Below are 26602 nucleotides of genomic sequence, written 5' to 3'. Positions count from 1 at the left end.
AATGGGCTAGTAGTCTAGAAAGTAGAGCGGGTGTTTCAGTATAGCATGGAAGGCTCTCTGAACTGGGAACACCGAGGACTGGCGCGAAACACTGCAAGCCTCGGTTTATGTGGATGGAGAAAGTATATATATTTCCAACAACACAATAAACAAATTAAGAGTTGGTTATAAAGCAATGCCAATTTCCTCATGTCTTCTTTTTTATTGTAGTTCTTTCATACAGTAAAAGAGGCAAATGGAAATTTATTCACAAGCAACGGGAAGAAACAATCTCCATGTCTCAAAACACTACACTCATTTCAATGACACATTGTGATTATTTATTCATTTCCTCATTTATGTCAGTGTCTCACTTAAGGTCATTCCAATCCCAATTAAGATTACACTCCTTAGAACAATATGTTTGCTTCTTACTTTTTTAAAAAATTACATACATTTGTTTTAGAGTCTCTTAAGCTCAATAAACTTCTAAATGAAACTGAAAGTGAAAAACTAATTTTGGCACCAACTCTGAAAAAGTCAACAGAGTATATACAGATGTGTATACTTCCTCATATAAAGTAGTCTTTTATAAGTCCTTCCTATATATTTTAAGCTTCTTTTTTCACTAGAATATTTCATTTTAGTTGTGGATTTCTGATTCTTCATAGAAAAGGGTTTTTTAAAAAAATGATCAAAAGAAAAATAATTCTTAACCTTACTACCCAGAAACATTTATTCTAGCATATTTTATTAACATATTTTAACAAATTTAGATAACAAAATCTCTCGTTTTTATTCATTATTTTACATTAAAACCTATGTGACATAAAATGTCTGCAAAATATTACTTTTATAATAGCTAACTAACGTTAGAATTCTAGATGCTTTTTAATTTCTTTTAGCATTATAAATACAGTCATGAATTTGTTTACCTCTTTTGAACATACTCACAGATGAGAAATTACTTCATAAGAATAAATTAATAGATTCATCAAGGCATTTGATTCCTCTTTTTTATCCATCTTTGAAAGGGAGGAAACTAATTACTTTCATACACATGCAATTTAGAAAAAAGAAACTATTTTTTGGTTTGTTTGTTTTTTCGAGACGGGGTCTCTCTGTAGTTTCGGTGGTGGCACACGCATTTAATCCCAGCAGTCAAGAGGCAGAGGCAGGCAAATCTCTGTGAGTTCAAAACTTTATATTTTTAAGAGCATGAAGCGTCTATTTCACCATTCAAATTTAAATATTATCACAAACATACAATTTTTATTTACATTACTGGAAAATGTCTATTTATACATAAAAACAACAAAGGCTCACATTGTCATCTTCAGTATCTGCCAGCTTGCATAAATACATGGTGTGTTTCTTTTGTATAGTTTTATTTTTTTTCAGGGTTGACCCATATGGCTTAGACTTCTATGACTGTGCCCACCATGACTCTTTCATTGAGAATCTCTATCCTGTGTTTGAACTCCTGCTCAGATATTTCTGACAATTTTTTTTTTCTTGAGAATGTCATAATCTAACTGTGTTTACCTGGACTTCTCTGTTCTCGGGTATACAAAGCGATGATTCCAAAGGTATTGGAAACACCTCAGCAGTGTTTTATTGAACTATTAAAAAGGAAACCCTTCCTTAATTCATTAATTCCCCAAGGATAAAATGATGTCATTCTCATTTCCTATTTGATCCATTGAAACTGTGTACTCTGTTCCTTGTAGGGCAATAAAATAAAGAACCAGATCATCCTGGGAAAATAAGAGAAAGACGATCAATCCTTAACCAACAGGTATGAGGGAAAACGAATTTCATATTTATGCTCCATTGGTGGCCCATAGCCTAATGCATGGAGATCACCTAGGAGACCCCAGTCAGGCTCCATAATGAGATACAAGAATATTACTTGTGGGTCACCTCTTCAGGCTAGCTCACCTTGACAGTAAAAAGCTACTGCCAGTGGGAGGTGATCATAGTACCTGCGTGGCGAGCAGATGGCTTGGCTCAGTCCTCCGAGTTCTTGGGTTCTTGTTCAGAGCTGTCTGTTATCATTATCACCTTTGCTGAGAATTTCTGACCAAAGGCCAAGAACAAGGTAAGTCCAGAGATGAAAAATCATGTCTTGCATTGCTGGTTCCACTAAGACAGTGCTTGGAAGGTGGGGAATCTGGTTCTGCAATTTGATCCTACCGAGGAAGTCTAATTTCCAGTATTGCATTTCTTTCTCACGAAACTGGGAGTCAGAAGTTCAAAGGAGCACTAGAGGGGAGCGTACAATGTTTGCAAACGCTCTTTGCTTGCTCTGCCGCTTCCCTTTCGATCCCAGACAGGAAAACGCCGCGTTTTTTAGGTCAGTATTAAATCAACGTCTTTGAAGGATGTTTTCCTGAGGGAAACTTTTGAACAGCTGAATCCTGTTTGGATCTGTAGGACTTATTATGAAATAATTAAGTTGGGGAGATAATAAATTATAGTGGATCACTTTAGAAGACCTCCCAATTGTAGGGACGTGGAGATGAACAGCTGAGCTCTCCAAGCAACTTTAAATATTTAGATTGCTGCCATAAAAAATCAGGTGAGACGCACAGAGTTATAAACTGGGGTAGACAAGAATTGAAATTAAGGACCTAAGAGTTTTGAAATTTCAACCCAAGTCTATCAAGTGCAAATAAGACTGAGAGTCAGAAAACACATCATTACCCTCTGTGTCTGACCCTGTATCTCTCTATCTCTTTGTCTCTGTGTCTTTGTCTGCCTTTGTCTTTCTCTTTATGTCTCTGTCTTTCTCTCTATTTCTCTCTCTCTATTTCTCTCTCTCTGTTTCTCTCTCTCTGTTTCTCTCTCTTCTCTCTCTCTCTCTGCTTTATACATGCGCTTCTTTGTGTCCCTCCATCATTCCTGTTCAGAATTGGTCCTGTCAGGGATGATCAGCTCACAAGATCTCTGTTCTTGTTAAAGGAATTAGTGTTCATATAAAATGGCTTAAGGGAATCTGTTCAAACCTTTTCACATCTCGTCTTCTAACACGTGAGGAAATACAGTATTGGTGGAGGAGGACCTGATAAGATATCAAGGCACCTAGCTGTGGGAGGTTACACTGCACCAGATGCCAGAAATGTGCGAAAAGTTCACTTTGTTTTTGGTAGCTGCTGTGAGGTCTATCTGTTACAGCAGAAGAAACAGACTGAAATAGTATAATTTTATGTTTCAATACATATTGCTAAGTATCAACTGCACATCCTCCCAAGTAAACTACACATGTCTTTACCATTTGGCTCTGCAGACATTTCACACAAATATTTATCAGGTTCCTGTCACTGTGTCAAGATCTTTACAGTAATGATACTGTTTAACTCACTAACTCTGTACTTTGATGCCTTTAGAAAATTCTTGCATATGTTCAAGGAGAGAAATCATGGATAACATGCCAAATTATGTGAGTTGATGTACATTTATTACATCTTTTAAGCTCTTAAGCCTTTTCTAATGGATGAATCAAAAAATAAATGACCAAATGAACTATTGGTATCATTCAACATGGTGATTCCAAGCATTTGACTCAACAGAAGATGAGGATTCTTTTGCCACTAAGGTAAACCAACACCTTCTCAACATGCAAACACAGTTTGGGAAACACAGCTGAAGAATTCCCCTCCACCAAGAAACAGCCATAGTTGACCATTCCAGGAAAAGATCCGTTATATTCCCAGCTACAGCCTGATTGTCAACACTGAGTTACAGCCACACTCCAGGTACTCACTCTCTATACCCACTCTCTGTGGGTAAACTGCAACATTTATAGGATTTTAAAATCCGTGACAAAGCAATCATCAAAATAACATGGAATGATCATTCATACAGACACACAGCTCAATAGAAACAGAATGATAGCCTTGAAACAAATGCAACTATTTATAAACAATTGATCTTGGCAAAAATCCTATTCCTTTTCTAAATGATGTTAGACAGTTTAGACAGCTGGATATCCTCACACAAATGTGTGCAACTGATTCTCATCTCCTACCATATAAAAGAAACAAGTTGAAAATATTAAAGTCTTATATGTAAGATCTAAAGCCAACAATACAAAAGAAAACACAGTAAAAAATCTCCATGACATTGCTGTGGGTTTCTAAAAATACGACCCTGAAACACAGACAAGAACAAAAATAGAAATGAAGAATAACATCAACTCAGAGACTTCTTCACAGAAAAGACTCAACCAACTCAGTGAAGAACAGCTTATCAAGTCAGAAGGCATATCTACAATCCAAACTTATAAGGGTATAAGGACAAAAATATATGAGAACTCAAATCAATAGTAAGCAAACAACGTACCTTTAAAATGGGCAGAAAAGTTGAACAGACATTTCTCCAAAGAAGGCATAAAAACAACCAAAAGGAATATGGAAAGAAGTTCAATAATCCAGTTCACGGGGACATTGTCCATGAAAAGCATGAAGAGCTGTGACTTTAGAAAATGTGAAAATGGCTCTTAAGAAAAATATTAGCAAAGAAAGAATCAATCTCTGTTGATGGGGATTCAAATTAGTACAATGATCAGGGAACAGCATCAATGTTTCTTTAAAATGCAAATTGGAATAGGGAAGGACGGGGGAGTTTAGATCAACTCTTGTCTTCAGACACAAAATTTCCAGGTTATTTCCAGAAAACATTCGGAGGTTATAGTCAATAATAATGTGTTGAACACTTGCAAGTTGCTGAAGAGCAAACTTAAAGTAGTTTTGAAACCTAAATTATTTAACATAGCACATATAATAAACATCTGGATTCAATTTGTAATGAGTAAATATATCAAAACATCATGCTGTGTGCCAAAATATATACAATTATGCTTATCAATTAGAAGTTTTTATTTCCTTTATACTGGAAAAAATTCAGGATCATGCTAACTGAAAATGTTCCTGCAATTGTGAGAAAACAAGTCTCTTATACAGTGCTAAAACCTTCCTGTAAAATTCTAAAAATTTGTGGAAGCACATTCTGGCTGTGTTTAGCACAGCACAAATGTGTATAGCATGTGGAGTAGGAAAATTAGTTTTCTGAAAAGAAGCACACATGTATAGTGACATTCCTTTTGCATGAATTTGATCTCTCATGTCTTGAAAACAAAAATAAATATCTAGAAAAACTGTAGGTCCCTGTTGTAGTTGGCTGTCTGTGGTGGCGATGGACTCCATGACAGAAAGTAACTTAGGACAGAATGAGTTTATCTGGCTTATTCCAATAAGAATCTGGCATTCAGATAAACTGCAGCAGGAATGACAGGCAAGAGTGAAAACAGAGACCAGGGAGGAACACAGCTTACTGGTTTACCTACCGTAGCTAGTTTAGTTTGCTTTCTTATTTAACCTAGGACGACCTGTCAAGCAGTGGGGTGGAAGCTCCACCCCCATCAATCATTAATCGAGAAAATGTCTCACATACTTGCTTAGAGGCCGATCGGACGGCGGTACCTTTTCAACTGAGATTCCCTCTTCCCAGGAAAGAGTGACTTGGGGTTCTCATATGGGTCAAGTTGACAAACAACTAACCAGCACAGTCACTTCGGGAAAATTCGGATTTCCACAAAGAGGCATGCTTTTTATCTGATGCCCCTTCAATGTAGTATAAAGAAAGTATGGGGAAATAAAACGTTGACAGCAAATAAGCAATGAGAATCTCTGCTCTCTTTATGGAATGGAAGTACTAGAGAGACTACGGATAGGGACGAAAAATGGTGCTGGGGATTCATGAATACTGCAAGATCTTGGTCTTTAATGGGGGGTCATTGATGAGGCAAGATACTAAAAGGGGAAAGGAATGAGTATAAAATCCTGTCCTGTGTCATTTTGAAACTTTAAGAGAATGAAGGGGAAAGCGCATGCTAAACATTGCAGTGATTTAGTGGCGAAGCAGTCACAGTTCAAATACAAGCAAGTCTTGTGATCAAAACATGAGCAGTTAAATTTCCCAGAATTTTTTGAGATATACAACAAAAGCTAATCCACATATTAAAACTAGGGGCCAAATACTAGTTAAGCGCGCTAACTTATTAACAAATACTAGTTAAGTGATTTAGATTCTGCAAACTGATTCATCCTAGAATTGAGCTAAGGCGGTAAAGTAAAAAACATGAATATATTTCAAGAAATGAAAGCATACATTAAATGTACTGTTAGTATGAATAAAGTTGAGTGGTCTTACTGAAGAACTGGGTTTTGAGTTTTATTAGATGCTTATACAGAAGGATGAAGAAAGAGATGACATTCTCTACCATGAGAGCAGCAAGACATTTACGCATGAGATAGTTATTATCAGAACAATTACATGCGTCTATAACTACTAACATCTTACGAAAGAGTACATGCAACGCTCAGACTAAAAAGTGACGGTGATAAATACAAAACTAAAATGTGTCCCCTTGTGACTTGACACTTTATTCCACATTTCTGAAAATGCAAGATGATGTTTTCTTTGCCAACAGCTTTCCACATCCTTTCACATGTATTTCAGTTCATAATTAGTGGTACCCAAACAACACCTCTTTCTCGAGTGCTTCCTGAGCATCAGTGACAGCATGCCATGTGTTTTATGGAAGTTATCATCTTGTGATTTCATAGCAAACAGATGAGGTAAATACGTTTTCTGTATTTTATAGATTGGGGAAAGTTAGACACCCAAATTTACTAAGGCTTGAAAAAGACATTGCTCCTCTCAGAAGGCAGGACTGGTTGTCAGACCTCTGTGTGGTGAACTAAGAGGCACATTATTTGTGAATCTAAAGAAAAACCATTTGGGAATGAATTTTGTCAGAATATTCCCATTCTTATTAGTTTTCATTTCTAACTTGATACAGCCTACGACCACATGAAAAGGGAGTCACCCCTTTTTATACTTTTTGCAAGATAGGGCTTATCTGTAGCCCTGGCTGTCTGAGAACTCTCTCTGTAAGACCAGGCTGGGGCTAATAGAGATCAGCTTGCCTCTGCCTTCTGAGTGCTGGGATTCAAGCTACCAGTTCCCAGCTGGCAAGGGAGTCTTGCCAGCTCATTGTGGACAGTACTATTCCCTGGACAGATTATCCTGATGTGTATAGGAAAGCTAGGTAAGAACGAGCCATGAGTAAGTCAGAAAACAGGCATGGTTTCTAGTTGAAGTTTGTACTCAAATCTCTACAATAATTTCCCTCAATGGTGTACTCTAATTTATAAACTGAAATAATCCCTTTCTTCCTCTGACATGATTTATTTCTGAGTGTTTTCCCACAGCAGCTAAATGAAAATGGAACAATTCCCTTCTTCACTCCATGTAGATAATTTAACTCTGTTTCTAGAAATTAAACACTCTTTATAACTGTGGTTTTAGAAGATTGAGGATTTTTAAATATTTATTTATATATTTATTTATTTTTCTTTTGGTTTTTCAACACATGGTTTCTCTGTAGTTTTGGAACCTGTCCTGGAACTAGTTCTTGTAGACCAGGCTGGCCTCGAACTCACAGAGATCTGCCTTCATCTGCTTCCCAAGTGCTGGGATTAAAGGCGTGCGCCAACACTGCCCAGTGATCTAGCATTTTAAAGCACGATTTTAGGTGCAGTTATGTGAAATATAAATGAACCTTTGTAGAATTGGATAAACTGTATCCCAGCCATTGGATGCAATATGACTGGACATTCTGTTTCTGCAGAAAGATGAAACACAAAATGGCAGGCTGCTCTTAACATCTACGAGATAGATTGCTCCTGAGGCCCTTGAATGATCTCTGATATTTCATAGTAACAGTCATATCCCTGGCACTTAGAAATATTCAAAAAAAGATTAGATAAGGGAACCTTAATTGATCAGTGTGGTACAGTCCAGATTTCAACGCACCTCTGGCTTGCGTGCCATTTTTCACAGTAAACCCAAGGGCAACATTAGGATCCAATACTGTGGTCTTTCTCTGGTTTTAATTGGTTTTAAGACCATAGTATTGTGAGGCTCCTTCTTATCACAGCTCTTTAAATACTCAGTTATTGTTTCTTTTGTCTCTTCTGTATCATAAAGGAAGTTTCTCTAACTATACCTCATAGTACAATCATTTTTAATGTAAAACTCTATTTAACTAACTTTTGAAAAGGAAAAGATGAATTGCTCTCTTCTACTAATCCCCGGACTCCATCTGCATTCTTACAGAACACTCGATTTCTCTTCCATCCACTTCATTACTCTTCAGTGAACTGAAATTAGGGGATAAAATGTTCATGAATGAGAGTAAATGTTGGGAAAACAAGCAGAGCTCTCCACATAGCTCTGATTATTTTTACAGACTCCTCAATGCTCCTTTTTAAAGACCCTTGCATTTCCTAAAAGCCCCAGAGTGCCTGCTTATTATACTGTTAAATTATCTCTAACCACAAGAAGCTTTCTGCTCAGTTTCTACGTATGTATGTAAATGTTATTCAGATCCCTCGGTCTTCTTCTTCCTCATTTATTCCCTCGTACTCTCATCAGCTGACATCTTACATTTTTAATTACTATGATCCTTTCAGATGCCAAAGGTAAGACAATGCCTTGCAAAGGTTTCTCTTTTGTACATACTCAATTTACAAATACCTACGTATATGAATACAGTTTTTAAACTTACGGTTTATGATCCAGTTCTCCTATATGACATTTTAGTTTGTTCTCAATACACTATCATCTCAATCTATATGGAACTCTCAATCACAATCTCCTAGATGTTATGTTTGTTAAGTTTTGAAATATAATATTATTCGACTCTGACTTCTAACCTACTTGCTCTTTTAGATGGTCCACATCTTCATTTTCTTTCCAACTGGTAGATACTACACACACACACACAATTTTTCTTCAAAGACTTGAAACTGAGAAAAATACTATGACCACATCATTCCTTTCATTGTATGGCAGTGCATTTTCATCAATTCCTTGGACAGCCCATCACCACTAACATTTCTATAATTAATTAAATTTACCCATTCGGTTTTCTAGTGTAGTTGCAGAGAGAATAGAGAGGTTCTATAGCATTGTTATATGACCTTTCTCCTTGTTAAATGTCTCATTCTTCAGGGAAACAAGCAAACAAACAAACAGAATGAATCAGAGTGAGAGCATTTTCAGAGGAAGAAGTTAGCTTTAAAATGTGGAATAGAAACCTGGTATTCGCTATGGTTTTATCCTGAAAAATGGAGCTCTTCGGTGACTTCTCAGCCTGATGCTTGCTATAGATTCATCATGAAGGCTGTAGTGACATTTGGACCTTGTCCAGAAGACAAATGATAGAATTAACTTGAAACAAATAGAACCTAGCTTGTTAAAGCGGTCCTGATGGACAACTCTGCGGGGATGAACACAGAAAGGAATTTCAGCATCTTCCTAAAGTCACTAGCTGATTCAGATTAACGCCCCCTGCCCTGTCACGCACGCACACACACACACACACACACACACAGGAGATTTCTGCTTCTCCTACTGCCTAGATAGTTAAGATTTTTATGTTTCCAGGCCTAGTAGAGAGATTCCTGAGAACAACCAAAGAAGCCTGACAAAGAAAGCTGGGTTTGTAGATTTAGGTTAAAGGAAGAAGGAAGTTCATGATTTGGGATGATAATTTCATGAACCAAGCTTATTGGTTTAAGGAAACAATGACACACTATCTAATTTGCATATCTCTTTGTAGTCAAGCTTCCTATTTATGACAGAGAAGCGGCATGTTATTTGCCTTTTAATTGGTGGCGTCTTGAGTATTCATCTTAACGTTTGCTGTTTAGTAGAATCCATATCTCAGTCCGTGCTTTCAAGAGTCGCAAATTTAAATTTAGGCTGAAAGTTATCCTCCCAGCAACTTTGGTATGGGGGAAGGAATTAAAAATTATTTTGTTTTCCATAAGGAAAAATCAGTATGATGGCTTCACTGTATAAGTCTCACACTTGCTTTGAAATACAGAAACAAAATGCCGACAATGGATCCCAGAGAAAGAAAAAATAATCGGTACAGGGACATGACAGACGGGGAATACTTTACTAAGCAAAGCAATGACACTGTGTTCAGGGCCTTTTTATTCCTGAGAATTACTGACTAAGTAGGATGCTGGTTTGAGGAAAGAAGCTATAACCATAGCATGACTATTTCCACCACTTTGCTGGCAAAGGGGCGTGGCCAAGCCACTTAGACTTTTTCTACTAACTCGAGGATGACAGATTGTAGGTAGGAAGTAGAGTAATTTCTCCTGCACTCTTGTTTTATAAGGTGTTCCGAAGATACTATCAGCCTCCTAGGCTCATAAACAGCACTGCCGGAATCCTCTCACTCAAGCTCCCTGACACTCTCCTGATTGGGGGCAGAGGGTAAATTGAACTTCAAAGAGTTGCCAAAGGCTTTTCTGCTGGGGAAAGCTGAGGGCCCTGATGGTTCTTTGATCTCTGTGATCTCTGCTTGCACCCATCCCGCCCCCTTTTCTGCCTCCACAAATACCACACAGCCAGCCTCTCCCATGAGACACCCCACCCTGCAACTATGATCTTCTCAGCTTCTCTCAGAAGACCCCCCCCCCCAACATTCTGGTCCACATTAAGAAACAAAACTAAACAAGAGTGCAAATGGTCAGTCTTCTAGTACTGACAGGCTGCTGTTACAGCCTGCTGCTCCCTGGTCTGCATCAAAAGAATCCTGGCTGGGATCTTTTAAAGACCATTAAAAGTAAGATAATTTTTTTATCTTCTCTGTTGCATACAGGACCCAGATTCTAGTGGTAGTAATAATTCTAGATTGCCTCCTTGAGAAACTGGATGGAAAATGTCAAGAGAAGTTGATCTGAAGCTTAAAACCATATATATATATATATATATATATATATATATATCTCAAAATTCAAATTTCAAATGTTAATATGTCATTTGGCTATCGTGATGCAGCAATTTGTTGTGTTTAGTGTGAAAGCAAATATGTGGTTTCTTTTCTCAAAAAAAATCCACAAAACTGAACTACAATATGATTGAATGTTGCCCTCCTTTGTACAATAATACGCATGCAGAAAAACAGGAAATGAATGCAATTTCATCAAGAGAGATTTAGTTCCATATAAATGGTAGTCTTGCACATGTGTGATATTTGGGATACTAATTTAATAAAAGAGAATGATCACTGGCTTTGATGTCTCAGATTTTGAGTGCCTGGAGAAATGAAGTTGAACCTAATGACCTTCTGGGGACTCTTCCCTGTGTGGGAAGGTCAGTCGGGTCCTGGAAGAGCAGCTGGCAACCACACTACAGTGAGATCTGAAGAAAGCAGATATATCGCGCATCTCCGTCTGCAGAGATCTATCATCATTACATCTTTCCAGATAGCAGATAGCGACAACAGCTCCACCCACCACATCCTGACACCTTCTATGAGGCAAGTGCCAGGGGCAGTATGCTGGCAGGTGTAAAGAAGAATGAAGAATAAAAGACTGATCTCAAAATTATCTTTACAGTTGCGGTTTGGTCTTCCGGCTTTCCCATGGCACATGGCAATCAAAAAGTTCATAGAAGGGTCATACTTGGCAAATAGTTCTTCCTGCCCAGTTTTGGGTGGAGCTGGAGAAAGATGAATGGAGCACTCATAACTTGCATGGTTGATAGCCAAATAGATGTCTTAAGTGTGATAGAAGTTGTTATGAATATAAAGCCTTTTGTCTTCCCCTTCTCAACTTCCTTTCATTCACTAAATGCAAACTTTGCCAATATTGTGTCTCTTTTTTTATTCACCCACAGTGCCCTCACTTTTACCTTGAAGCAAGAAACTTCTATTGCTTTCTCCCAATACCCACATACAACTGTCTTAATGCTTAGCACTTATGTAGAACAAAAGCAACATCCCAACATTCTAAACAACACACTGATGCTTTTTCTCGATTGAGTGGGGTGACTGCTAAGATGGTGTCCACTTGTCCTGTGAGTGTCTGAAGAAGACCAAACAGGACAAGGGAGAAAGAAACTTGTGGTTTAAATTTTTAAAGGTTGGCTCATTAGGAACACAGGGATGAATTTGATTTGTTGGAAATTGGGGAGGTCTTAGCTAAATCTGTGTCTCTTCATCACAGAAAGATCATGAAATGCTTCAGGGTTTAGAAAGTTGGAGAGAGAACAATTCAGATATCTCACGCAGGCACCCTGTGATTCTCAACTTTAGACAACAGGGCCAACAGGCATTACCCAAAGGTAGAAACAGGACTAGGTAATTCCCTGCTTGACGATTACAGAAGTGCCTTCACTTGAGACATGTTAAATGTTTTTCTACCTATTTCATGCTGCTTCATCAGTCACAAACTTTCAGTTTCCCATGAAGAGATAACTTATTAACTCTTCTGTAACTTCCAGTTAAAGCATGATTTGGATCCTTTTACATCTCAGATCATTACTGTAATGTCTGCACAATTCAAGTTTAACATGACAAGAACTCTGATTATGGTCAATTACAACACTCATGCATTGACTTTCTCTGTTCCTTTCTAGAAGGTGCATTATTGTGATAACTAATGTACCCAACCTAGGCTTAACTTACCTTGTTTTTGGCAAGCCATCAAATCAATGACACTTCAAAATAGCAAAATGATAAAGAGTAAATGAAAAATCTAAGAGGCAAAAGGAGACAGGCTAGTGAACAAGTTTTCAGCAAGAGGGAGGAGCTTGAGCCAGGTTCGGAGAAATGGAAATGGGTAGGTGGAAGGGACTGACCATGGCGTTGGGATGGCCTGCATTTGGGCTGTCTAAAGATAGGAATTCAAGTAGGACAGTGGAAAACCCTTGGACACATGAACACTAGATCTTAAAAAAATCCAAATTTTATTAACAAAGATCCTGACCTTATCAGTTTCCAGAGAATTGTACTCGTGAAAATTTTTCAGCCAGTATGAGACTCGGTTTTGCGCACTTTACTAAAAAGACAGAAGAAAGAAATGCTACTTTCTACAAATGACAAACATGCCATGTTCCTTTCATCTCACAAGCTGAGCTTACTGCTTGTTTGGTGTTGAGCCAGCACTAGTGAGCAGCCCTCATACTCATTCTGAGCTCAAGGAGTCCAGTTCTTCGAGACTGAACCTTCTAGATTCACATATGCGCATGTGCTGGTAAAATTTGGACAATGGAAGTCATGCACAGCATATTAGCGGATGGAAGAAGGTGAATAAGGTGGTATTTCCCCATGTCTTTCCTTTTTAGACAGTGACTTCTTTTCCTAACAGTGTCTCCTATAGACATCAGATGGCCCAATGGCTCTAGTTCTCACTGGGCTCCTACTATTTAATTTAGTTTCCCTACGCAAGTAGTTCCCAGAGTTGCAAATTTCTGGCTGTTTCAGCATTTCTCATTACTTTCTTAATCTTGCCCATAATTAACTCATTTTATTAAGGTCTCATACTCTGTTTCTTGCTGACACTTTTACAACATTTGGGATACATCTTAGTTCATCTCCTAATATTCTAGTGGAAGTTGAAACCACCAAAGCATAAATACACAATGGAAGACACGCTTTGAGATGCTTAAGGACAGTGCCACGTACAGGAAAATATTTAAGGATACAAAAGGAACACTAACTATAGTTTAATTGACAGACTAAACTACTACTTGATCATTTTTGAGAGTTCCAAATGCAGGCAGATAAGTAAGCCTATCTCTGCACCTGAGAAAAAACCCTACTAAACATGGTGATCTATGAAAAGAAAGAACAAAGAACAAATTCAACAACAGCACACAAGTCTACATGCTTGTTTAACAAATGTTTGATATTCACACAGGCCTTTTGTTAAGAGGAGTACCTAAGGCAGACATGGTGACTAATACCTGTGATTCTAACGCTTGGGAGACTGTGATCAACGGTTCAGAAGTTTGACATCAGCCTAGGATACATGGTAAGTTCAAGACCAGGCTAGGTTATATTATGAATAACTCTCAAATAAAAATAAAAATGATATATGTTTGCATTTATATATCCACAGAATTAAAATCATACTGCAATATAAATTTTGTATTACATTTGAATTATTATTTCACATTATATTCCAAGTTATCACATACATTCTCTCTCTCTCTCTCTCTCTCTCTCTCTCTCTCTCTCTCTCATCTCTCTCTCTCTCATATTCTTATTCTTGTACCAGCTACTAACCTAGACTCTAGACTCTACTTAATTGTAATCACTTAGTTCACAAATTTCAAGGTCTAAAGTTTATAAACCTGGTTATGGCTTATCCTGCATTCTTTGCAGTCTACAAATACCAAATTTATTTCCCATTGTTGAAACTCCTCAGTCTGCTGAGGTCTTCTTTACCACCAGCATTTTAAAAATATGGAACCAATACTGTCTCAAGATGTTAATAGAAGATATGTAATTCAGCAATATTTATTTCCCTTTGTCTAGAACATATAAATAATACTATCTAATTTTCACTAAGTATACCTTTAAAACATGTTTGTGTTATTTTTCTACACACTTTACCTGAATTCACAAAGGCCTCTATGAAACAGTTGAAGAAATGCTTTTTCCTATCTAATCATTTGCTGAGGAATAAAAGTCCTCAACTTCATATCCATGGCCAAGAAATCAAAGGTGTATGAAGCCATAGAGCCATGGTATATAAAATTTGGGACCAACTGGTTCCTGAAGACCAAAACTTGGCTAACATGTTTTTCTCTACTCTGGTATTCAGCTTAGATGCATCGTAGGCATGGTGGCGGGAGTACACAGACATACAGCTAGGTTTTTTGTACGCATTTCTAATACATGTTTAGATAAAAATTGTCTCAGCTCCTGGCAGCTGCATCGAATTGGGTGGGAGAAGGAGCCGTTAAGTAAAGATAAGATGGCGGGAGATGAACTGCTTGCGAGCTGTTTCATGTCACTGCCATTTCTCTTTTTAGAAAGATAAGACATTTAAAGTATGGCTCCTGGGAAACGCTGAGCATATGGGAAGAGGTGCCTGTGAATTCCCTCTAACTGACAGCTACGTATAAATACATGAATTTGTTTGCGTTTTTTTTTTCCAAGTCTTAACTTTGCACACTGTTGGTTAAAATGTGAAGCCTTGGGTCATCAGTAAATAACACAATCAGGTCCCATCCAATAAAGGAAAAGTTGCAACCTTTAATTCCCGGATCTTTTCCTTTCTGAGAAAATGGAGGCCTCACGTTCGCAGAGTTGAACCAGTGTAGATGGGTAATGTTCTTGTTCTCTTGATTTCTATTCCAGGGCACAGCATGATGACCTAAGGGCAGGAGATGGGGCTGGTGAACAGTATAGCGTGGCACCCAAATACATCTCACAGAACCACAGACAGAGGTTACCAGAGAATTCAACCAGAGAATTCAACAGATGTGTTCTTCTTTTGTTAAACCTCCCCCAGAAGGACACCAGGGTGCAGCTGTGAGTCGAAGACTCAGAATATCTCCCCACACCTTCAAACCATCCCTCTTCTTTGTAGCATTCATCATAGGAATAGAGAACCAGTTTACAGGGGTTGAATCTTAGACACAGGTAATGCTACACAGAACTATAAGTGAAATTTTCCCTGAAATGTCACAACACAGACTTTTGTTGAATCTAGTTTCACACATGGAAATCCCCACATACCTTTTTTTTTCCCTATCAAATGTGTTTAGAAACCTTTATAAAGTATGTAGACGAAAACTAGGATTAAAAATGTACTGACTGGAGTCTTTAATTGTTTACATAGTTTGGACAAAAAGCACGGGCACAATCTCAATGATAATCTCTTCAGCATTGTGGTCAACTTATTTAAAAATACCTACCTTTTATGTTCACTGAGCTTTGGGGTAACTTGCTTTAATCTCACTGTGCTTAAAATATGCCAATCAAGAAATGGATAATAATTTTAGCAATGGATAATAACAATTTTAGCAATGCTATGTGCTGAAGTAATATATACACTACAGATCTATTTCATACACATATGCTTGTGTGTATGCAAAGGTCCGTATAAAACTTGAACAACAACGTGTAACAAACATAAGCGTTATAGAAACACCTGGCCTGTTTACTCTGCATTCTGCTCATATTTAAGCAGGGGGAAGCCAAATAGGATAAAGTTTTACTTGAGATCAGTATGTGCCTTGTTTAAACATAAATTCATTTACTATTATTCCCCTGTTTATACTTCAGTTTTCTAGAATTTAGGTAAGATTGAGTGACACAGTTATTATAGGATTTTAAATCAATCCTTGATGTATAAATGACAAGTCTATGTGCAGATGATGTAATGATTCTGTTTCCACATGGGATGATTCATGTTGGCTTTCAGTGTGACAGGTTTTGGAAACATCTATGAAAGAAGCCTGTAGGCATGCCTATGAAGGACTATTTTGAGAAAGTCAGCCTCTGGGCAGGCTAGAGAGGAATTTAGATTAGGTAAACTGAGGTGAAAAGGCACACTCCAAAAGTAGCTGGCACTATTTCCTCGGCCTTGAGTCTGTACTGTATAAAAAGGAGAAACTTAGCTTAAACAGACACATTCCTTACTCAGATCTTCCAGACCAGAAATGCAACATGATCAGTTGTTTCAGGCGCCTGCTGTCAAGACTTCCCTTCAGTGGTGGACTGCACTCGGGAAGTATAAGTCAAAGTGAAACCTTCCCCTCTTATGTCCCTTGTCAAGGTATTTCTAACAGGAACAAGAGACGTATCTAAGACACCATAACTGTGTCATTTAACTCAATTAATTATTTATACTTATGACCCCCATTCTGTATGTGTGTGTGTGTGTGTGTGTGTGTGTGTGTATGCATGTGTGTTTAAAATGGGACATAATATTATGTGTTTTCCATTTCCTCACTAGCAAAGAACGTGACACATAATGGGTGATTTTAGAATGCTTCTCTAATTGACATACGAAAAAATGGTGAAAGGAAGGGAGTAAGGGAGAGTAAGAATGATGAAGGAAAGGATAATTTCCATAGTATATGTAGTTTTTATTTTCGAGGAATGGAGGAGAATTTGATGATATAAAAATTAATCTGACAACCTGTTCCAACTAGTGCCCAGCTGTCAAAATCTAGCTGGAGCCTCTTAGAGCCAACTACTGATGAGGGTTAGCTATGAAGTCCATCATTTATGGTACAAGTGATCCTTTCAGCTACGAAGTGCCATTATAACACAATGATGTCTATTTTAGGATTGTGCACAGCCTACAAACAGAGCGCTCTGACTGAGACCTCTGACAACATCTCCACTGTGTGGCACACATGGCCAGGCTGGATGCTCAGAGGAACCGATTATACTGAAGATAAGAGTCTTCTACAGAGCATAGAACCCCTGCCCCAGCTCTGGCTGAGTAAAAAAAAATGGTCATATTCACGAGGACCACATAATATTTCTTGTTTGGGAGTTTGAGCCCTCATTCCACACCTGGATGCTTAATTATTCTATTAATAACCTCTTAGATGCTTTATATTAGAAACCCCTCAACCATCCAGACAAGCAGTTAACGGGCCAGTTTTCTATAGCATTAAGATAACGAGAATTATTTGAATCTGGTAGATTACAGGGAGCTATCTGACCTCCTGACATTATTTGAAATGATTTAGAAAACGCTTGAGTCAGATGAGGAGTTGTAATTTTATTAAGGGATGTAGGTAAGTCCTCACAAGACCTTTCAGTTCAATTAGAAAAACTAAGGGTTAACACTGCCAACTCTAGCAAAAGTGACAGTTGTTTTACACAAAGGTGTTTGTCTTTACACAAATCAGAAATGAGGTTCAGATCACTAAAGGGGCAGCTGAGACTGCTTTGGTCTCTGCAGTCATTCTTCACACTTCATTCTTCTGAACTCCTTCATCCTCCTCATGCCAGCCCTGTTGTAGGAGGTTGCTTATTTGTCCCCACTGCTCATTCCCAAGATAACCACACAAAAACTGTATTAATTAAGTCACTGCTTGGCCTATTAGTTCTAGCTTCGTATCAGCTAACTCTTACATCTTAATTTAACCCATTTCTATTAATCTGTGTATTGCCACGTGGCTGTGACTTACTGGCAAGATTCTGGCTCATCTTTTCCCTGCAGCTGCTACATGGTGTCCCCTGACCCTGCCTTCTCTCTCCCAGCACTCAGTTTAGTTTTCTCCATCAATCTCTGTTCTGCTAAGCCATTGGGTGAAAGCAACTTCTTTATTCATTAACCAATAAAAGCAACATGTATATTAAAGGACTTCCCACACCACCGTCCTCTTTGGCTAACTCCAACCTAGACTGCAGGAGATAGTTGGTTTGCTATTCTGATTCCCCTAAATAAGTCCAAGGACTTCTTTTTATCACTGTTCATTCATTTTGTTCTGTAAGTACAGTGCACTTAAAATTTGAATCAAATTTGTAATTTCAGTGTTTTAGAAAAAACACCTGAAATACATTAAATACTATTAAAGATGGAATCTATTCTAGACTTTTAGAATCATAATATTGTGAGTTTGGTTTCAGGTATATTTTTGTTGAAATTAAATTTAAGGAAACATTGACACTTTGACAAGCAGATAACACACTTAAGCACAACTAGGACCATTGATCATCATTCTTTATAAGTTTAGAAAATTTTTCAGTTCTTAATTATAATTAAAAATAATGAGTAGATTATATTTTTATTCTATGTGTTTTAATTATAATATAAATACATCATTCCTTCCCTTCCCTTTCCTTCCTTCAAACCTTCTTATCTTAGCCCCATCTCTCCCACTCATACTGATAGTCTCTTTTACTTATTATTGTTACAAACACACAGAGGGAAACAAATGCACATATTAACATTATAAATGCAATTGATTCAGTCCACTTTGTGTTGCTTGTATGTGTATGATTTCAGGGTTGATTTCTTGGTTAGATCATCAATTAGATCATCAATCATCCCTCAGAACTAATTTACCCCTCTCTCAACAGGCAGTAGTTCCTGATAAGTTCTTCCTTTACTGTTAGAGTCCTGTGAGAGTGTATCCCCTTCCAATTAGTTGTGTGTTGGTATTGTCTTGATCAACTATAACTAGTAATTATTTTAGAAGAATTTCACGTGCAAAAGATCTAATTTGGAAGCTGAGACTGATTCAATCACAGAAAGCCTTTTGCATGAGCTGATGGCCTTTAGCTAATTTGGGATGGTATAATCTTAAACAGCAGAATCCATTCGGAGAGGATGGGGAAAGGGTAAGGGGAGGAATCAATGGGCAACTTCAGGACTATAGGACACTGCAATTATTTAATGTTGTCATAACACAAATACTCTCCAGAGCCCTAGAAAAGGAATAGAGAAGAAAAAGAACTTCTCCTCCATCAGCTTGTGCAAGGGAGAATATGTTCTAATTGTGCTGTAGTTTTAACTAAGGGTGGAGCAACAGGGATGGAACGTGAAAGCCAAGGAAGGCTCTGGAAGCCCCTTTATCCCAGCTGTGTTAACGTCTGCGGAACAGATGAGAAACTTGAGAAACTTGCTAAAACCATCAGAACTGCAAACTTCCTTAAGCAATTGACACTATGAAATTCATAATAAAGTTAACCCCTCAATATCTGCTCCAGGAACATCTGGACTTTGTTATTTTTTTCTTGAACTTGCCCTTTAACTTCTGATGAGAAATTATTCAAAGCCCGTGTCCTGTCCCTTTTCTGCAAGGGATTTTAACTCCCCCCCCCCTTTTTTTTTTACAGGTACCAGTAACAACAATTATAGAATTGATCATTTAAAAGTATTTTTCATTTTAAATGATTTCACATATTAATAAATGAAAAATGAATATACATATCTACATTTACCCTCTCTCAAACTTAGATATTTTGGATGTTTTGCTTTTTAATAACCCATGAAGCCCAATTAGTGTTCCCTAGAAATATAAGGGTGTAAAGCCATTCACTGGAGAATGGAAATTCTATCAGTTGCCTCAACCTCATAGAGAAGAAGAATGGCTCTCCCTCCATTAGCAGCTATTCATAGCCAGTAGCTCCTCAAGATGGAATCGTATAACCCATCTCCTCTAATATTTAGGTTGACTTGATCTTGTGCAGCTGTAATGCAGACAACAACGTCTCCTATGAGTTCATGAGTGTGAGAGCCATGCCGTGCCCATAGGCAGCAGCCTACATCGCTGCTACACACCATTTGGGGTGTATTCTTCTTTCCTTTTCTGTGAGGTTCTCCGAGACTTCATGATCAAGAAGCTAAGATAGCTGTGCCATTGAGGGCTAAATATGAGTCTCTGATTTTCAGAATTTTGAACAATTATTTAGCTCTCAGTTAACTACCATCTATTCTAGCTAAGGGTGAGAGCAACCCAGGCCTATGGGCATATATATAGTGATTAGAATTTGACAGCATGATTATTTAGAAAATAATAGTGAAGGTTCTATGTTAGAGCCTATGACCTCCCCAACCATGGTCTTTGGACCATGATTACAGGGCCAGGCATGAAATTCCATCAGGTGGAGCAAGGTTCAAACCCAATCAGAAGGTGGCTGAGCATCTGTCTCCTAGTCCTACCTCTATATAAGAGAAATCTATGGAAAGTATAAATAAACGAGTGCTCATGGACTCCATCCCAGGCCTTTAGACTTACTGTGTTTAGGATGACGGATCTGTCATTTATCATTCTTAAACACAATGCTGAGGACAGATGCATGCTTCATGAAATGTAATTTCTTATTTCGGTAAGAATCTTGAGGTCTCTGAGATGCCTAACTTAACAAGTCAGGTCCCTGATTTGAGGCTTTGGGTCCAGTTGGTCAGATGGTAACAAGGACTAGTTGCTCTGCTTAACTCCAATTACTGTTACCTCCCTTCCCCGTCCTAATCATAAAATTCTATGGGTGCTGTGTTATACTCAGATGAAGTCAGCTCTCTTTGCTGTAGGACTCCCTAGCTTCTCCCTTCTTAGAAAAGAAAGTAGAGAGATTGTTTTCAGTGAATGGGCAAGCAGTGGGTGGGGAGAATGTGCAGGAGATAGCAATTCTGTGTCCTTGCTCAGCTGTAAGAGCTGGAACCCAACCAACAAGGAAGCTTACTGGCATTCCAGAGAGAACCCAGAGTCTTTTGTGGGCAGCAAGGGATGCCCCCATTTACGTGCTAGGACACTCCTTGTATGCACAATCCTCAAAATCTCAGCAGGGAAACTCACGGCCGTTGGGGACTAAAATTAACAACAGGAGAATTACATTGATTTTGAGTAAAAGCAGAAATTCAGCAAAGTTGTCATTGTGGTTAAGCTGTGGCTAAAGAAATATCTTTTGAGGCTTTGTAGCTACCCAGTGTTAAATATATCAAAGTGGTCCACAAATCACCAGTTCCCGGGCAGCAGCCTGATAAGAGATTGGAATCATGAGGAAATAATGCCAGTAACACCTACTTTTACCTTGATCTGCACATTTTTAGGCACAGCTTATCAGTGCTTCTGGTCACTATAAAGTTACTACGTTATCAACATTGTGGAATTCTGAAGCTGACAGAGTTTGAAGCCCTTAGAGATAGCACAACAGAAAGAAGTCAGACATAGTGTCAAAACATAGGTGTATGCCATTTTAATTTTTCATCTTTACTTTCCCCAATCATATCATCAACTATTCTTAAATATCATATAATTCGATAATTGTTGAACCATTTTATTGAGTATGTATATCATATTCAAACCATACACCTATTCATTGAGCTAATTTGTCATATTGAACCTACTATTTGGGTTTCCAACTGAGTTATCACAAAGTTTTACCATTGATCATTCTAAAACACAGTCCTCAGGGACAATACTAAATTTACAGCCTTCTAAATTACTGAACTGCTAGTTACTTAGCTATTACCCATCTTCTAAGTGGGTTTTAACAGTAAGCAATCGTCTTCCTAGCACTTTTGTCCCCTTGTGAGTCTTTCAGTTCTGCTTTTTATGTCTGTCGATGACTTGATTTGTTTTGGGGTCTGGAATAAATAGAATCACCACTATTGGGATATGTTTCTAATGAGTTCCAAACAATACGCTTTTCTTCATCTTGATTCTTCTCCAACAGCTCAGCAGAATGGTGCATTTAAGGGTTCCCCCAATGTGTGTAATGGTAAACAAATGACTAATAAATGTCTAGATATTCAATGAAAACATTCAAGTGAGCATTTCTCAGGAATAAATAAATAACCATTAAGAGCTTAATAGTGACTGTTGTCCATGTTAACCCATAGATGGGATAATAGAGTGGTTTGGAAGAATGTACAAATGGACGAGTTATTAATGGCTGTGCTTTTAAAAGGGGATGTTTACTCAGCAACATAAATAGGAAGCAAGTCCAGAGAGGAAGTCCCTCAGCTTCTGGCAATAAGTTATAATAACCTTAAAATAATCAAACGATGAAATAAAAAAGCTCTAATTAACGTCAACATGCTGCCAATTCTGTTCCTTTAATTTCTCTGGGCTCTAGATTTTTTAAATGTTTTCTGTGTCTTTTGTGAAGGTGACTTAATACCCTGCACTCATAACTTCCACTGTCCTAGAGTTCCAATGAATACACTGAATACAGAACATCGCTCTCACTTGTCATTCAATCAGTGCCACAGAATTTTCATTCTGAAATTGCTCTGTTGCCAACGTCCTTGGCTAGTGACTCATTCCTGCTTTCTGGTTTCTGCTAGTACCCACTTGACAAACTGTCCTCTGATAGCCTCTTCTTCCTGGCCCGTGCCCTTGTTAGGATTCCTAGGAACTCTTTAATTCTGTTGCTTCCTGGCTCAGAAATCTTCAAAAACTGAAAATACTAAATTCTTCATCTGACATCATGAATTGGATGTCAGTGTTCAACTCTCAAATTAGCTTTGTGTGACAATCATAAGTGAGGCGATGGACCTAACCAAGGAAGGAGAACAGACAGAAGAGAGACAGACAGACAGAGACAAAGAGACAGAGAGTCAGAGACAGAGAGAAAGAGACAGACATAGAGAATTAACTGCCTTTCCGGAAGTGATGCCACATTTTCCCCCACTGCTGTCTTTGGAAGGTGCAGTTTTTTGCTTTTTGTGGTTTTTTTTTTTTTAAATAAGAATGGCCCCCATAGGCTCACAGATTTAAACGCTTGGTCACCAGTAACTGGCACTTGTCAGAGATGTATTTGTAGCCATGACAGAGGCACAGAGTTTGATTCCCAAGTCACACAAGATGGAAGGAAAGAGCAGTTCCTCGGAAGTTTTCCTCTTTTCTAACCTACATATCATTGCCACACTAAATACATAAATATATGTACAAAACAGACAATTATAATGCTGCCATGTGACTGGTTTTGAGGTGGATCTGCCAGACAGAAGTCAAGATCCCTATTGAAACTTGAATTCCAGATAAACATCCCAATACTACATGGGGTATACTTACATTAAAATAATTTTCAACCGGGCACTGTTGGCACAAGCCTTTAATCCTAGCACTTGGAAGGTAGAGGCAGGTGGATCTCTGGAAATTCAAGGCCAGTCTGGTATACAAGAGCTAGCTCCAACATAAGCTCCAAAGCTACAATAAACCCTGTCTCGAAAAACAAACAAACAAAAAAGAAACTTAAAAATATTTTTTTTATTTTTTGTAAATTCAAACATAGGTATTACAAAGTTTCTTTATGACAAAGTACATTGGAAAGAAATAATTCTAGAGAGGACTGGTCTTAACCTGTTTAGGTGGTGACTGCCTGATGGGTTATTTGGTTTGTGATCAGTTTCTCTCTATCTCCTACTCCCAAATGCTTTGCTAATAGAAAACTCAGGAAGGCACACCATTCCCTGCATGTTTTCCCGATGGTCATATCATCTCGAAACAGTTTTCTTTTTTGCTGAAATATTAAAACAAACCCTAAAAATAGTATTCCATTTTTCAAATATACCTCCTAACATTATCTTAACCAGTATCACTTTGAATTTTTTTTGATGCTGAGGTAGATTTTGCTATATTGTAAATATTGCTATATTGCTTATTAAGGAATATACAAAATAAAAAATTTAAAATAAAAAACAAAAAAATGTTTTTAAGAGGAATATACAAATGAATGCCATTCACGTGATATCATTAATGGACATGATTATTAGAACTTGCTTTTGTTTCATTGCTTCTATCTTAAAATTGCAAAATACTATGTTTTGAGGCAGTCTACTATAGGCATGTGCACTGTAATGTTGGGATAACTGTCACACAAAATGACTATTATGCCTTTTTGGAAGTCCACTCATCATTAATGTTATAAATAGACCTTGAGTCAACTTCTAAACCATTAAAAATAGCTTTAGAAAAGTGGCCTGCACTGACTTTGGGTAGCATGTATTTTCAATGGTGGGAAAAAGAAAGCTCTGGTCAATGAAAATGTTTATTCTGGAAAAATCAGAGACTATTAAAGGGAAACACATACAAGCTGGAGTCAGGAGTAATTATTAACAAGGTGTGTGCCTTTAAGACCAATGGGATAGGCCTTTAATGCCCTCACTTTGTTAAGTGTTGACATTTATGTATAATGCTTGTGAGTATGTATTTTATTAGCATTTGGGAAATTATCTTTCCAGGTTTTTTTTAAATTTGCTTTTTATTTTAAGGACTATTTGCTATCTACTTGATAGGGACTTCCAATTACAGAAAACATGAAAATATGAGTTACCTAGAATAAGACCTCCTACTTTCTCTTAGTAAATGAAATACTCCTTAAAACCTTAATATTGCAAAACTTGAAATCTCCAAACTTTTCCAAAAATGGCAATAAAAGCAAAAAACAACCACAAGACAGTGAGTTGCTTTGCTGTGTTGTAAGAAGAAAGTTGGTGGAAATACCTGGATTCTTCGAGATTAAGTTTAAATTTTCTCTCTTCTGTGCCAAAGCAATCAAGATTACTTCTCTGTTTTTCTTCTGTCATATTCAGTGTAACTAGATTTATGTTGACGCCTTTGATCTACTTGGGCTTGAGTTTGTGCAGAGCAATAGATATGGATGTATTTGCATTCTTCTACATGTCAATATCCAGTTATGCCAGCATCATTTGTTAAAGATGCCTTCTTTTTTTAATTGCATAATTTTGGATTCTTTGTCAAAAGTACGGTGTTCATAGGTGTGGTTTTATGTCAGAGTCTTCAATTTGATTCCATTTGTCCACATGTCTGTTTTTATGCCAGTACCAAGCTACTTTTATTACTATAGTTCTATTATAGACCTTGAAGCCAGGGATAGTAATGCTTCTAGAAGTTCCTGTATTTCCCAAGATTGTTTTAACTATTCTGGTTTTTTGTTTGTTTGCTTTTCCATATGAAGTTGAGTGTTATTCTTTTGGGGTCTGAGAATTGTGTTGGGATTTTGATGGGGGTGCAATAAATCTGTAGATTGATTTTGGTAAAATTGTCATCTTTACTATGTTAATCCTACCTATTCATGGATGAGAAATCTTTCCATTTTCTGATATCTTCCTCAATTTCTTTCTTTAAAGGTTTAAAGATCTTGTCATATAAGTCTTTCACTTGTTTGGTTAGAGTTTCCTCTAAGTATTTTATATTATTTATGACTATTGCAAAGGGTGTTTTTGTCTGATATTTTTCTCAGTCTGTTTATCATTTGTATATGGGAGAACTACTGGTTTTAAATTAATATTACATCCCACCACATTACTGAAGGTGTTTATCAACTTTAGGAGTTCCTGGATAGAATTTTGGGGGTCACTTATGTATACTATCATATCATCTTTAAATAGCAAAAGTTTGACTTTTTTTCCGATTTGTTTCCTTAATCTGCTCTTGTTCAAACTTCCAATACTGTATTGACTAGAAATGAAGATGTGGACAAACTTGTCTTGCTCCTGATTTTAGTGGAATCATTAACAGTAGTACAGATACTAAGAACAACAATTAATAAATGGAACTTCCTGCAACTGAAACGCTTCTGCAAGGCAAAGGACACTGTCAATAAGACAAAAACAGCAGCCTACAGAATGGGAAAAGATTCTTACCAATCCCACATTTGACCAACAACTGATCTCCAAAATATTTAGAGAACTCAAAAAGTTAAACATCAAAATGCCAAATAACCCAATTAAAAAATGGGATACAGATCTAAACAGAGAGTTCTCAACAGACAAATCTCAAATGACCAAAAGATAATTAAAGAATTGCTCAACATTCATCACCATCAAGAAAATGCAAATCACAATGATTCTGAGATACCATCTTACACCTGTCAGAACGGCTAAGGTCAGAAACACTGATGATGATGTTGGAGAGGATGTGGAGAAAAGGAAATGCTCCTCCACTGCTGGTGGGTGTACAAACTTGTACAGCCACTTTGGAAATCAGTATGGAGGTTTCTCAGAGAATTGGGAATCAATCTACCTCAAGACCCAGCTATACCAATTTTAGGCATATTCTCAAAGGATATTAAATTATACCACAAGAACACTTACTCAGCTAAGTTCATAGCAGTATTATTCGTTATAGCCAGAACCTGGAAACAAGCTAAATGCCCCTCTACCAAAGCATGGATAAGGAAAATGTACTAATTTATACAATGGGGTACTACTCATCTGTGGAAAAAAAAACCTCAAAGACATCATGAAATTTGCAGGCACATGAATGGAAATAGAAAAACACATTCTGAGTGAAGTAACCCAGA

This window comes from Myodes glareolus, chromosome 19 (genome assembly GCF_982192425.1).
Source record: "Myodes glareolus chromosome 19, mMyoGla1.1, whole genome shotgun sequence".
Taxonomy (NCBI): Eukaryota; Metazoa; Chordata; class Mammalia; order Rodentia; family Cricetidae; genus Myodes; species Myodes glareolus.
This window is presented reverse-complemented; position numbering follows the sequence as displayed.